This window comes from Halichoerus grypus, chromosome 13, assembly GCF_964656455.1.
Source record: "Halichoerus grypus chromosome 13, mHalGry1.hap1.1, whole genome shotgun sequence".
NCBI classification, from domain to species: Eukaryota; Metazoa; Chordata; class Mammalia; order Carnivora; family Phocidae; genus Halichoerus; species Halichoerus grypus.
In genome coordinates, this window is record NC_135724.1 from 91,923,065 (window position 1) to 91,935,527 (window position 12,463).

The window sequence follows — 12,463 nt, forward strand, 5'->3', positions numbered from 1 at the left end:
TTGTAGAGATTGTGATGAAAGCAAAGATGGGGATTGTTTATGAGAGGCGTCCTACAGGGGTTCAGATCACTTGTAGAGTGTTTGTAAAGCAAATATTCACTCTGTCACGTTACCGCTGGACAGGTTGCACCCGTGTGCACGGGTATGAGAGAACTCCTGGATGCTGCTCAACACTTACTCTGCAGGGACGAGCACACAGCCCATGCAGAGACACCTGGCTGGCACAATGGAGGCAGAGGTGCTGTCCCTGACTTCCAGAAAGGCTGCTTGAAGGGAGCTAACTCAGCTGGGAGTCATGACCCAAGGGGTTCTATTTTCCTGCTGCCTGGAATCCGGGTGTGAGAGCTGGAGCTTCAGCAGCCACCTCAGACCTTGGAGTGACCTTGAGCCCTCTGTGCTGTTTATGAAATGTTCAAAGGAACATTTTGTTTTGCTTGTCTTTATTGTCTGTTTGCTTCCAGATCTACCACCATGACCCCTCCTTTACTGCATCTCCAGGTTCTGTGTGGGTTTAAGAGCCCGAGTCCTGTGGGAATTTGCATGAAGCCCTCTCTGATTTGCCCATCTGGAAATAACACTCCGTGTGTTCTTGTAAATATTTTTCTCTATCCCTCTTCTAGGTTTATAATCAATGTTTAAGTTCCAGCATGTTTGGCGATGCCTTTCCTATTGCACTGTTTTTGAGGTCATTCACTATGTCTGATTAATATTGGGAGTCCCCATAGTTCTGTTGAAGGAAACGGCCACCGAAACATAGCGCACTTTACTGCTGTCCTAAGCAGCAGAGAGCTGTGCCGTGCGGGCCAGACACCGGTGCCCTGAGCGGAGCAGAGGTGGTTGGGTCAGAGGGTGGAGAGGGTGCAGGATGTGGTCTGGGGTGAGCACCTGTGCGGATGACTGGCTTGCAGCCGTGCACGTGTTTACTTTCCCTCCTTTCAGAATCAATCACTGCAATGAAGCTGTTGATTTTCAGAAACTTGGGGGAAAAAGGATGTCTTTTAAATTCTAATTGCACGACAGATGACATATGCTGGGCGAATGTTGCTGTAAGTGGTCCGCCTTTGCTGCTGGAGTTGGGTAGGTAACGCAGCAGAGATGACTGAACTGGAAGGACGACCAGGGGCTGGGGAGGAGCAGGGACCTGGAGCCCACGCCGCGCCCCGAGGGCAAACAGCCACTCAGCTCCTGCGGCAGGCGGAAGTCAGGCCCCTGGATCGACAGATCCTCTAAAGAAGATTTCAAAAGAAGCCAGAAATACAGAATTCTGTATACAGTGTCTCCTGCGTTGACGGCAAAAACATTTCAGTGAAAAATAAAAATAACACATATTCTAGGTCTGCAAGCACACCCGTACCCTCCCTGGGGGCCACCATCATACAGCGTCGGCGGGGGACCCGTTCCTAACCCCTCTGTCTGTCTTTTGACTTCAAATCTCCAATGTCTTTTTATTTCTGTCTTTCCCTGCACTTGAGCTGATCTGAAAATATCAATCAAAGGACAGTGACGTTTCTGCCAGACTTGAGAGAACTGGGTGCTTTTCCATCTGGCCCGAGATAGAGTTACGTGATCAGAGCATGGCCTTTTAGGGGAAGAAGGGAAGAGCCCACGCTGTTGTCTGGGATTGAAGAGGAAGCAAACGCCCTTCCCGACGCTGGTCCTGGGTGAGCGCCCCATCCGGGCTTGACTCATCTGGGGAGACCGGAGGCGGACAGGCCTGGGCGATTTGTAAATAAATGACTGGCTGGTATTTTCAGGCATCACCTTTAGCTGGGGAAGTCACAGATTTTGCAGGTTCTTATAAACATTTTCAGATTGACTTTCACTGGCTCAACAGCTACTTTGGGTGCGTTCCTCTCAAAACACCATCGGACGGTGCAGGTCCTTCCCAGGGGCCTAGGAGCACACACAGCTGCGTGGGCGTCGGCACCCATTGTTGGGCGTCGGCATTGTTGGTTTGATGATGATGATGACGAGTCTTCTACATTCATGCAAATGTTTTCCTTGCTTGGGCCACGCCTTTCCAAAATTCAAGGGAGGCTGCTATGGAAAAATAGGAATTCTTAGTGGGTGAATTTGGAAGATCAAGAAAATCTATCCTTCTTCAGAGTTCCTTATTTAAAAAAAAGAATCACCCAGGTAGTACAGAGCAGGCTTGAGCCCAGCTCACCTCATTCCACATCCAGGGCCTCTCCCCACTATCCCTAGAAGGCAAGAAGTTTCCAAATGGAAACAGCTAAGGACCAGACCCTGATACGTAGCGACCCTCCCCAGCGGTAGCCCACCCCCCCGGTAGGCCTTCCCTGAAGCAACCACCTGGGCTCTTATTCTCTCGTACTGTCACAGAAGGGCACTGTTGAGTTCTGGGTTGTTTTGGGTCCAGGTACTCACCATTCAAAAGGAAGAGAGGAGGGACCAATACGTCTTCCCTAATTATGTGGAACAAATCTCTGGGATGGGGGACCAAATGCCTGGGTTTGGGCTCTGCCCTCACCACCCACCTGCTACATGACCTTGGGCCAGTCACCTAGCGTGTCTGATTCCTATCTCCCGTTAAGACTCACGTATGCAGGTGTGTGAAGTACATTCAAGGTGACTGGAAGACAAAGACCAGAAGACAAAGACCAGGTGGCTTCTGGGATGTTCCACGGGCTTCGCCGTGTCTGTCACGTATTTATACAATGCTAATTTAGTGGTTGTACAAAGAGGCATGTGCTTTTCTACCTGCTTGGAGGTATGATCGTAAACTCTTATTTAAACAGCCAACTTTGTGGGACAAAGGTTTTCAGGTGATCCTGTATTCACAATCTCAAAACAGCCCTCCAGACTAGCATACCAGGGGTCGCCAGCCAACCCCCTTTGCTGGGAAAATAGAACAATATAGGAGAAAATATTTTTTTCTATGTACTTGATTTACTCTGCCTCTATTTTTTAATTTTCATGTATTGTATTCTTTTTGGAATTATGGTTTGGAGTGATGCTTAGAACCAAGTCATATCTAAGGACTTAAAGTTTTACAGACTTAATTGATGGAATTTTCTGGAAAGTTGCAAGCTGATCTGACTGCACATGGACAGATACTCCTGAGTTTTCGTCTTGTTTGTATCCTGGTTTCTAGTTTGTCCTAAGACAAATAATTTATATTTCTGGGCAACAGTTTCCTTATCTGTAAGATTAGGATGGTGACAACAATACTTACCACCCTAATTTATTATGAAGATGAGCATGGATGAAGTGCCTTGTACAATATTAGTGCCCAGTCAATGGCAGGTATTAATGGAAATAATCATGCTTGCCAATTTTTTTAGTTGCTGTGACTGAATGAATTGACTGTAAGATAACAACTTCTCTAATTTTGTTTTTTATAGATCACAGGAAATTGCAAAGATAGTCAGGTATGCTTCACCCAGTTTTTCCCAAGGGTTGTATTTTACATAATTATGGTACAATATTAGAAGCAAGGCATCAACAATGGTAGAATCTGTGTATATAGTTTTCCGTCATACTATAAATGAAATCATGCAAACGGCGTATTTGGGGATGGGCGTTTTTTTTTTTTTACTCAGCATAATGTCTTTGAGATTCATTGAAGTTGTTGTGTGTATTGATAGTGTGTTCTTTTTTACTGCTGAGTAGTATTCCACGGTCTGCATGCACCACAGTGCGTTCAACCATCCACCTGCTGAAAGAGAGTTGGTTGTTTCCACTTTATGCTTATTACAAAAAAAGTGTTATAAACAATGTTGTGCAGGTTTTCGTAGGGAGCCTTTTCTCTATCAAAAGAAAAACGTCCAGGAGTGTGGTGGCTGGTTTGTAATATGTGGGAAATTAAGTGGGGAAATATTTGGAAGTTCGAAGGATCTCTCCATGATGGTTTGCGTTTGTATCCCAGGAATGCTAGTCACAAGCCCCACTTCGCTTAAAGTCCGATCTGGAGCTCGGACCCTGTATCAGCTTCAGAAAGTCCACACGGAGAAATGCACCATAAGCACAAAATGTCTGGTGTTCTTTTGTTTTAGTTTGTTTTTTGTCGTCCGCTAACAGCCTCTGAGTGTGCTGGTTGTGTTGACAAGGGAAATTCACAAAAAAATGCCTTACGTCCAAATATTTTCAAAAATATGCTGTCACTGCCGAGAGAGGAGACCCCACACAGGAACCATCTTGAGGATCCTTGTTGAAGACCCTGTTTCAAGTACAGGCCCCTGAGAAAAGCTCAGGTTCAGGCCAAGATTAGGAGACGAGGTTAGAGCATCATGTGGTAGACATTGTCCTAATGGGGGTCCAGGAACTGACCTCTGAGCTCCTCAGAAGCCTCCGACCTGATCCCCCGGGCGCTGACGTGCCGGAAGCCTCATATTATCTGAAGGAGACGCCAGGATGTGGGGGGACAGGAAAAGAAATGAGACAGACAGAAAGGAGGTGAGGAAGGAGACTTTCACTTTCCCATAGAGGAAGAGCAGACTTTGAATAAAGTTTCATGGAAAGGAAAACATAAATGGTAGAACCAGAGCACCTGCTCTGGGCCCACAAATAAGGCTGTTTTACCGTGCGGACAGGAGAGAGCCGTACTTCTTGTCCCCAAGGCAGCTGTCCAGATTAGCTGTAAATACTGCTTCTGGCCGCCCTCGATTCCAGCAAACGAAGGGTGTTAGGTAGAGGGCTCTGGAGAGAATGGGAGGGTGGAGGCAGCAAGTGGGGACCAGCCCTCATGTCTGTTTCACGGGTGCTAATGATGTAGCAGAGACGGATGGAGCACTCTGTCTGAGCCGCACGCCTCCTCCAGGCCCGCGCACCACCCTCTCTCACAGCAGAGGGCCGTCCGAGGCCCTCTCCCTGCAGGCTGACTCGCGTGGACAGATGCAGGGCTGCAGGGCTGCCGGGCCTGGTGGGATATAAATACACAAAGAATCAACAAAGTTTTATTTAGTTCAAGTAGGTCCCAGGTATTTCATGGGACTTGCTTACATGGAATATATATATATATACATGCTTGCTGCACATATTTTTAATATGCATACTATATAGTATGTATACTAAATTTATATATATAAATTTATATTATATATTATGTTTATAATTTATATGTTATTATATATTATATATAAATTTAGTATGCATACTATATAGTATGCATACTAAATTTATCATAATAAACCATGTTAGCTAAGTAATACTATTATAAATATTAATATAACAAACACAATTGATATTATATATTATAATAAAATACATACAATAATAAATTAATAAATGTAATAAAACTACAAGGTACATAGTTTTAGGTTTACATATACTGTTTAGTAGATACTTATATATTATGTACAATCATATAACATAATTATATATGATTATATAAAATAATTACATATAATTTTATATAAACTAAATATGTAGTTATATATAATTTAAATACATATTTATATATATAATGATTATATATATTTAATATAAGGAGGTCTTATGAAATATCTGGGACCTACTTATACTGAAATTCTATTTGCTATTTATCTGAAATTCACATTCAACTGTGTGTCTTGCTCTTAGAGGTTGGGAGCTTCAGCAGGGGATGGGGCGGGGTGTGGGGCTCATAGTCCCAGAAGGGACAGTTTGCAAATTGGAAGACAGAGGAAGACACAGCAGGGAGAAAATTGCAGTGGAGATGCCCAGAATTGCTGTAGCAATCCTCCCCGTTTAGAAACTGGACCCAGGGAGAGCTTCCATGGGCAGGGGCAGAGTCCGGAGGCACTTCTCTCATGAATTGTGCTGCTTATTTCTTCCAGGGAGGCCACAGAAGGTGAAATTGTTCTTTGGGGGGATGAAGGCCAAAGGAAAATCTCTGCCGTAGCTCTGGGCCTTAGCATCCCATGCCAGTAGCACGTTAAGATTGATTGATTAATATTTCCATAAATATTTAGGACTATGCATCTGACCCTAAGCCAATGCCCACGGCTTCTCAGCCAACTCTTAGCGTTTCTCCCGGAGATGCTTTATTTTGCCATCGTTGGGAAAATTAAATAGGCATTTGGAATGAGCTGTAAGATCAGATCGGCATATAAATAATTCACAGGGAGATGAACGGATTGCAAACACTGTTCCGCATCCCTGGCAGGCTGCTCCTGGCACAGCGTGGACACTCATCTCTTCCCTCCTCCCCGACTTCTCTCCAGCAGTTGCAACAAATATCCCACAATCAAAGACCCTCTTCCTTGTATTTGAAACCTGAAAAATACACCTTGCTTTGACTACTTTGATGCTCGATTCATTGTGAGGCAAACCGCCCCCATGGGACCGGTAATCTAGAAAGGGCCTCCCTCCGTGGAGTGTGAGCGCAGAGGGCTGGGGCCCCTCACCTGTGCCCGAGGCTCCCTGGAGCCACCTGCCCACGTGGCACTTCCCTCCTGGCCTCCAGGACACCCCCATTTCACAGCTCACTTCCAACCTGCTTTTGTTTTTATCTGGTTGACTGGAAACGGCAAAGTCTAAACAGGTAAAATGTAAAAATCACCCCTCCGTGGACACCTGTCTGTGTTTGCCTAGGACATGTGACACCAAGAAGACAGAAGAAGGGAGTGGCTTCTGTACGGTCATCTAGGCAGACGAGCTTGGCTGTGAAATTCTCCACACCATGCTCAGGTTCTCTCCCTAACACCACCCTGCCTCTTGGCCTGTGTGGGAAAATATTATCAAAGGGCATTATAAATTTTTTTTATAAAAATCCTCTGCTTTTTTTTTCACTTTTTTCTACTCTTCAAAAATCTCACTGGTTTTGCCATTTAAAACATTTCTGTTCAGACTCCTTATTTAGGAAACCATAGAAGCAAATGCATATAGAAAAGAATATATATATTCTTTATATATATACATATAGAAAAGAACCAAGTTCAGTGCCCCATGAGATTAAAAAAAAAAAAAAAAGGATAGAAAGGGGAAAAAAGTGTATTTCAGAAAATCCATATACCCAAGACAAAGTAATAAAATCTAATAGGCAATAAGTTCACCCAAGCAAATGATTGGAAAAAGAAAATTAAAAAGATGAATTGAAATTGGCACAGCCACTTCGTAAAATTGTTCAGTACTATCTACTAAAGCTATGTCTGCCAACGCTAAGCATACATGTGCCCCCATCACCCAGCAATCACACCCCTAAATATATGCCTGATAGGATTTTATGCCTATATTTTCCAAGTCCAAATGCTCAAAACAGCAATATCTGTAATGACCAGAAACTGGAAACTAAGCAAATACCCAATTAGTTAGGTAAGTTGTGGTATATTTATATAATAAACATTTGTATGTTATAATATACAATATATTATACTATATACACTATGTATATGTACATATATTATATACATACAGTATATGTTATGTATGCATATGGTATATGCTATACTATATACATTATGTATATGTACATGTATGTATATTATATTATACAATAATATATACTGCAATATATATTATATAGAGTACACTGTATATTATATAAGATGATATATACTTCATGTGATATGAAAACAAAATATCCAACAACGAGAATGGACAATCTAAAATGACATGTAAGAATATGGATACAATTAAGAGACACGATGCTGAGTCAAAGAAGCCAGACCACAAGAGCGCATGCATCCTGCATGGGTCCGTGTATAAACAGACACCGGCAAAGCTAGTCTGTATTCGAGCGGCCACCCTGGGGAGTCAAGCGGATGTAGTTAGACTGATGTACAAGGAAGGGGTTCTGGGTGCTGCCTGTGTCTTGTTTCTTGATACGGGTGCAAGTTATGTAGGTATGTTCAGCTGTGAAAATTTGTTCAGTGTGCAACAGTGATACAGGTACACTTCCACAGTGGGAGCTTTATTTTAACTGCAGTGTTTTTAGGGGGTTAAATTATTGGACCTTTCTTCATTGTTACCTGTCCTTCTTCAACTTTGCCTGCATTATTTCTTCTTTGCCCTCTTGGTAAACCTGTGGTATCTCAAAATGTCTATTTTTTTTTTTTTTAAGTGTTCTTCCTTAAAGAGACATTGTCTTGCTGTGATAAAAAATTAGCCTCTAGGGATTACAATTCCCCCTTCATCAACTCAACTCGGGTGGAGGTGGGGTAAAAAGAAAGAACTTGGATAGAATGGAAGAACGTGAGAATTTTTTTCGTGTTGTCCAGGTCACCTGGCGGGTAGGGTATCACAGGGACTCCCCTCCAGTCTCGTCTGGGAGGAGTTCCAGGCCCTTAGCTGCAGCTGAGGACTCACTTTGAAGCATTGCCTGGGGTCCTCCTCACAGACCTGGGTTGGCCGTTATCTGGGATTACAGCCTGTGGGGTTGCGAATGTTGATAAGATGCAACCAAGCAGGTGGCTAGGAACAAAAAGAGGCTTCTGTCCAGGGGAAGCACCTGCAGGTGGAGAAGCAGGCCATGGATTCACCGAGCAAACGAGGACGGCATCCTCGAGCGAAATGGTCAAAAGGCCTTAAAGTTTGTGCAAAATCTTCAACTCAGAAATTCCACTTCTAAGAAACTATTCTAGAACATTCCTGAAAGCTAAGCGAGGGCCCACTCCATATGAATTATTTTTCTGTTTTATTAGTGCTGGGGATAAATATGATTTTAACGTAGCCAACATTTGGCTAAGTAAGGTGCAAGTTACGGCAACTTAACATGGTAGTTGTAAGTCACTGCAAAAATGAGGACAGTCCATAGACCCATAATTTTCCAGCTGGCAGGTGAAGCTAAAGTCATTTTCTGATGGAATTCTGGAGATGAGATTTCTGAAGACAAGTGTTCATGTTCATCCTGGAATTCAGAGACCAGCGTGGATTTATTGTATCTTCCAGGAACCAATTTACCCCCAAGGGTTTGCACAGAGAAATGTGTCTTAATTCTGCTCATGCAACTGGCACTCGATATTTTAATTTATTTTCTCCACAAATGAAAAATAAATTAGTCATGGTTTATTATGTCACATGCTCCCTGATGGAAATTCTTTGAAACAAATTTTTTTTTTTGCTAAAAAAAAGAGGATAATTAGGTCAGTGGATAGGTCACTTCTACCAATAACTCTTTTTTTTTTTTTTAAATCCTGAGACATCGGTGTAGCTGACTGAGGAGTCATCAAATGCAAACCGCAGCTATTAAATCAAGACTCGGGGCTCCCTCTGTCAGGCCCCTGGAGGAATCAAGGGATAAATCAATCATTTATTACCTTTGGGCTTTCTCCCTGCTAGCCTGATCTCCAAGGTCCTTACTTTTCTAAAATCGGGCACCTCTTCAAAAGGCATCTGGGTGGAGGCTTCTAGGCTGTCAGCAAACTGGTCAGCAATTTTGGCAGCAGAGCAGATGAAAAATAAATCAATATATCACAGCTGAAATTCTGACCTACAGAGTCAGAAGAAAGCAAAAAACCTTGAACATCATGAGTATCCAGTATTATGCTGTTATATGCCCGGAGCTCAGTGGCTGTCTTTTTTTTTCCATTGTAGAAAGGAAGTAGGTAATTACACGAACATCTCAGCTCACTTGAGGCTTCTATTCAATGGGTGCCGTCAGATGAAGGTTTTACTATTATTGAGGGATGGCGAGGCCAAGAGCGGAAGACGTGGCTGCCATTGAAAGATTGTTACCAACAGCAAGAGCCTTTATTGTGGTTTCTGGGGAGAGGAACAGGTAAGGCCAGGTAAACAAGGTTAGAATTGGCTAGTTCGAATAATCTCAGTGGGCTCTGGCTCTAGCGGCTGCCCTTGGGGTCTGGTACCTGGCCCTCAGGTGTTTAGGGCCAGGGACTGGTGACCCTGACTCTGAACCATAGAGGAGGTGATGGGGTCTGGCTCTGGATTCCTCAGTTTACATGGGAAAGGTGTGAAGCCCTTTGCTACCTCCAGGAATTAGCTACCCTGAGAGAGGTGGTTCCTCCCCAGTGAGCAAGACCCCAGAGGCCAAAGCATCAGCAAACAGACGTTAAAAAGTGCACGCTAATACAAAGGGTCTTGTCACCCATTCAACGAGGGGAGGTGGGAGGTGATGACTCTGTCCAGCCTACGCATCCTTTCGCATCCTTGGAACTCAGGGCACAGAGTTACGTGGGATGGGAAGATGTGGCCCCAGAGCAGGCATCTGAAGTCCTTCACCTGCTGACCTGGCCTCTTCCATGACCCGGAGAGGGCAAGACGGTTGTTTGTACACGTTAAATATTAAGTCTTGGCTGGTCACTGAGCCAACAAATGTGTTGTTTTTCTCTGCCCAGGAGACTCATTGGTGGAGTCAGGAGAAAGTCCTTGAGGAAATTAGGGTCCTAAATTCCTCGGCTGTCGGGATGGGAATTCAGCAAACTTTTCTTAAACAGGATACAGGTGACAATGTAGGTCAAACTTTGTCCCCTTCCTGCCTGACCTCAATGCAGTCATTCCTTATGCACATTCCTGCTACCAAGGTCAGCTCTACACTTGCTACTGTATGAGGCAGACATGCCACCTCCCCCTTCAAACCTCACTTTCTTCGTCTGTGAAATGGGGATGATAATAAGATCCCCTTTACATGATCATCGTGGTGGACAAATTACACAACACTGTTAAAACACGGAGCATGTAGTGCTCATGGTAGGTATGAACTCTGACGACCACGGGCATCATTAATATGGCGGATTGTGTTTAGTACAAATAGTCACAACATGCTCTTCCCCAAATTTAGGTGTGTTTTTTGCTTTGTTTTGTTTTGTTTTTGCCTCTTTCTTTGCAATAGAGCAGGCTTACTTCCCAGGCTTCAACTGGCCTGGCTAATAGCTGGTTAGAGCGGAGACAAGCATGCTTCCTTCCAATGCAGCCCAGATGGAATGAATGTCCTTGGGGAAAATAAATCTTATAGTTTTAAGTCACTCAGTTTGGGGTGTTTTGTTGTTGTTGTTTTACACAGCAATGAAATAATTTTACAATAAAAAGTCTGTATATATAAGAATATGCATACAGGACTCTGATTAGCATTCAATATTGTCCAACAGTCTTAACTATCCTCTTTTTCCAAAACTTAGAAAAATTCGAAAGTGAAAAGTAGTCTTGATTTTTAGCAATAGGTGAAATTATGCTTAATATGTATTACCATACAAAGTACTATTTCTTTACCTAATAATATATTGAAAGTAGAATTTTCTATTTGTTCTAATTTCTATGCCTGTCTGTGTATACATATATTTACACATATATAGGGATACACTTGATCTTAGCCAAAAGGCCGAGAAGCGATTACACATATATAGGGATATATGAATGTGTGTATACATATATGTTTGTATGTGTATATATAGAAACATACATATAAAGTTATGTTCTTATTTCAGGTTTATCCATTTATACTTTTGTTCTATAATCAGGACACACATAACAAACACTTGTGTTCTAAATTGTATTAAGGTATGTCTGATAGTAATTTAACAACTCAATAGCATCAATTTGTTCTCACAAACAAAACGAATGGAATACTTCAGCATCCACAGACTCAAAGGGAGTCCAAGAGTAGATTCAGGAAAAAAAAAAAAAAATTGCAATCACAATGTACTTGTTACCAGTATATTTTAAAAATGCCTATTTTAAAAAGAGCAAAGACTTCCATAAGCAGGAGGAATACTGAATTCACTTCGAAAGGACTGTACTTGGTTGCTCTCAGCTGCTTTTCATCTTTGTCAGCTAAATGAGCAATAGAATATTGTTAAAGATGAACCAGGGAAGAGTGAAAAATCATCTTCATTATTAACTCAGAACCAATCTTTCTGGGGAGCAGTCTAACCCACTGAATACGTCCCTTTTAATGTCTTACTTCTCGAAAAGTAGTATTGCCTTCTCTTTCATTCCTGAAATGATCTTTTATGTGCTTTCCGCTTTAATCAAGTTACGGATGCTCGCTACCCAGTATCCATTATGGAAACTCGCTAGTTAGAATTAATTCACCACTTTTGACTATCGTGTACATAAAATAGGAATCCTTCTTTAAAGCTGGCTTTCTTTGGTCAAAAATGTCTGTAGCAAAAGGGAGTTAGACAAGCCGATCTCTCCAGCTGAAGTTTTATACTGTGCAAGAGGACGCTATCTTTTGGTCCAACGAGGAAGGAGAAAACTCAGAACAAACTTCCATTCACCAAACTGTGGCACAGACCACATGTTTCAAAGCAGATGATTCTATAAGTTCTTTGTAAACATTGAGAGTATTCAGGTTATCTAAGAATTAGCCCAAGAGCCAACAGCATGGCTTGAAGTCCTGGTGGCTAGGATGCCCATGTGGGAGCCTCTCATCTGCTCACATGCTGACAATGGCTTGATATGTCCGCCTTTCAACCATTTGTCATAGGAATAAAGCCGACGATCATCCCTGACACTACCTCTTCAAAGTAGCATTACCTGTGTGCTTTATTTAATATACAAAATAAAAACAAAATCCAGGTGGGCACAGGTGTGCGGTTTTGGCGACACCAGGCAGGGATTCCAC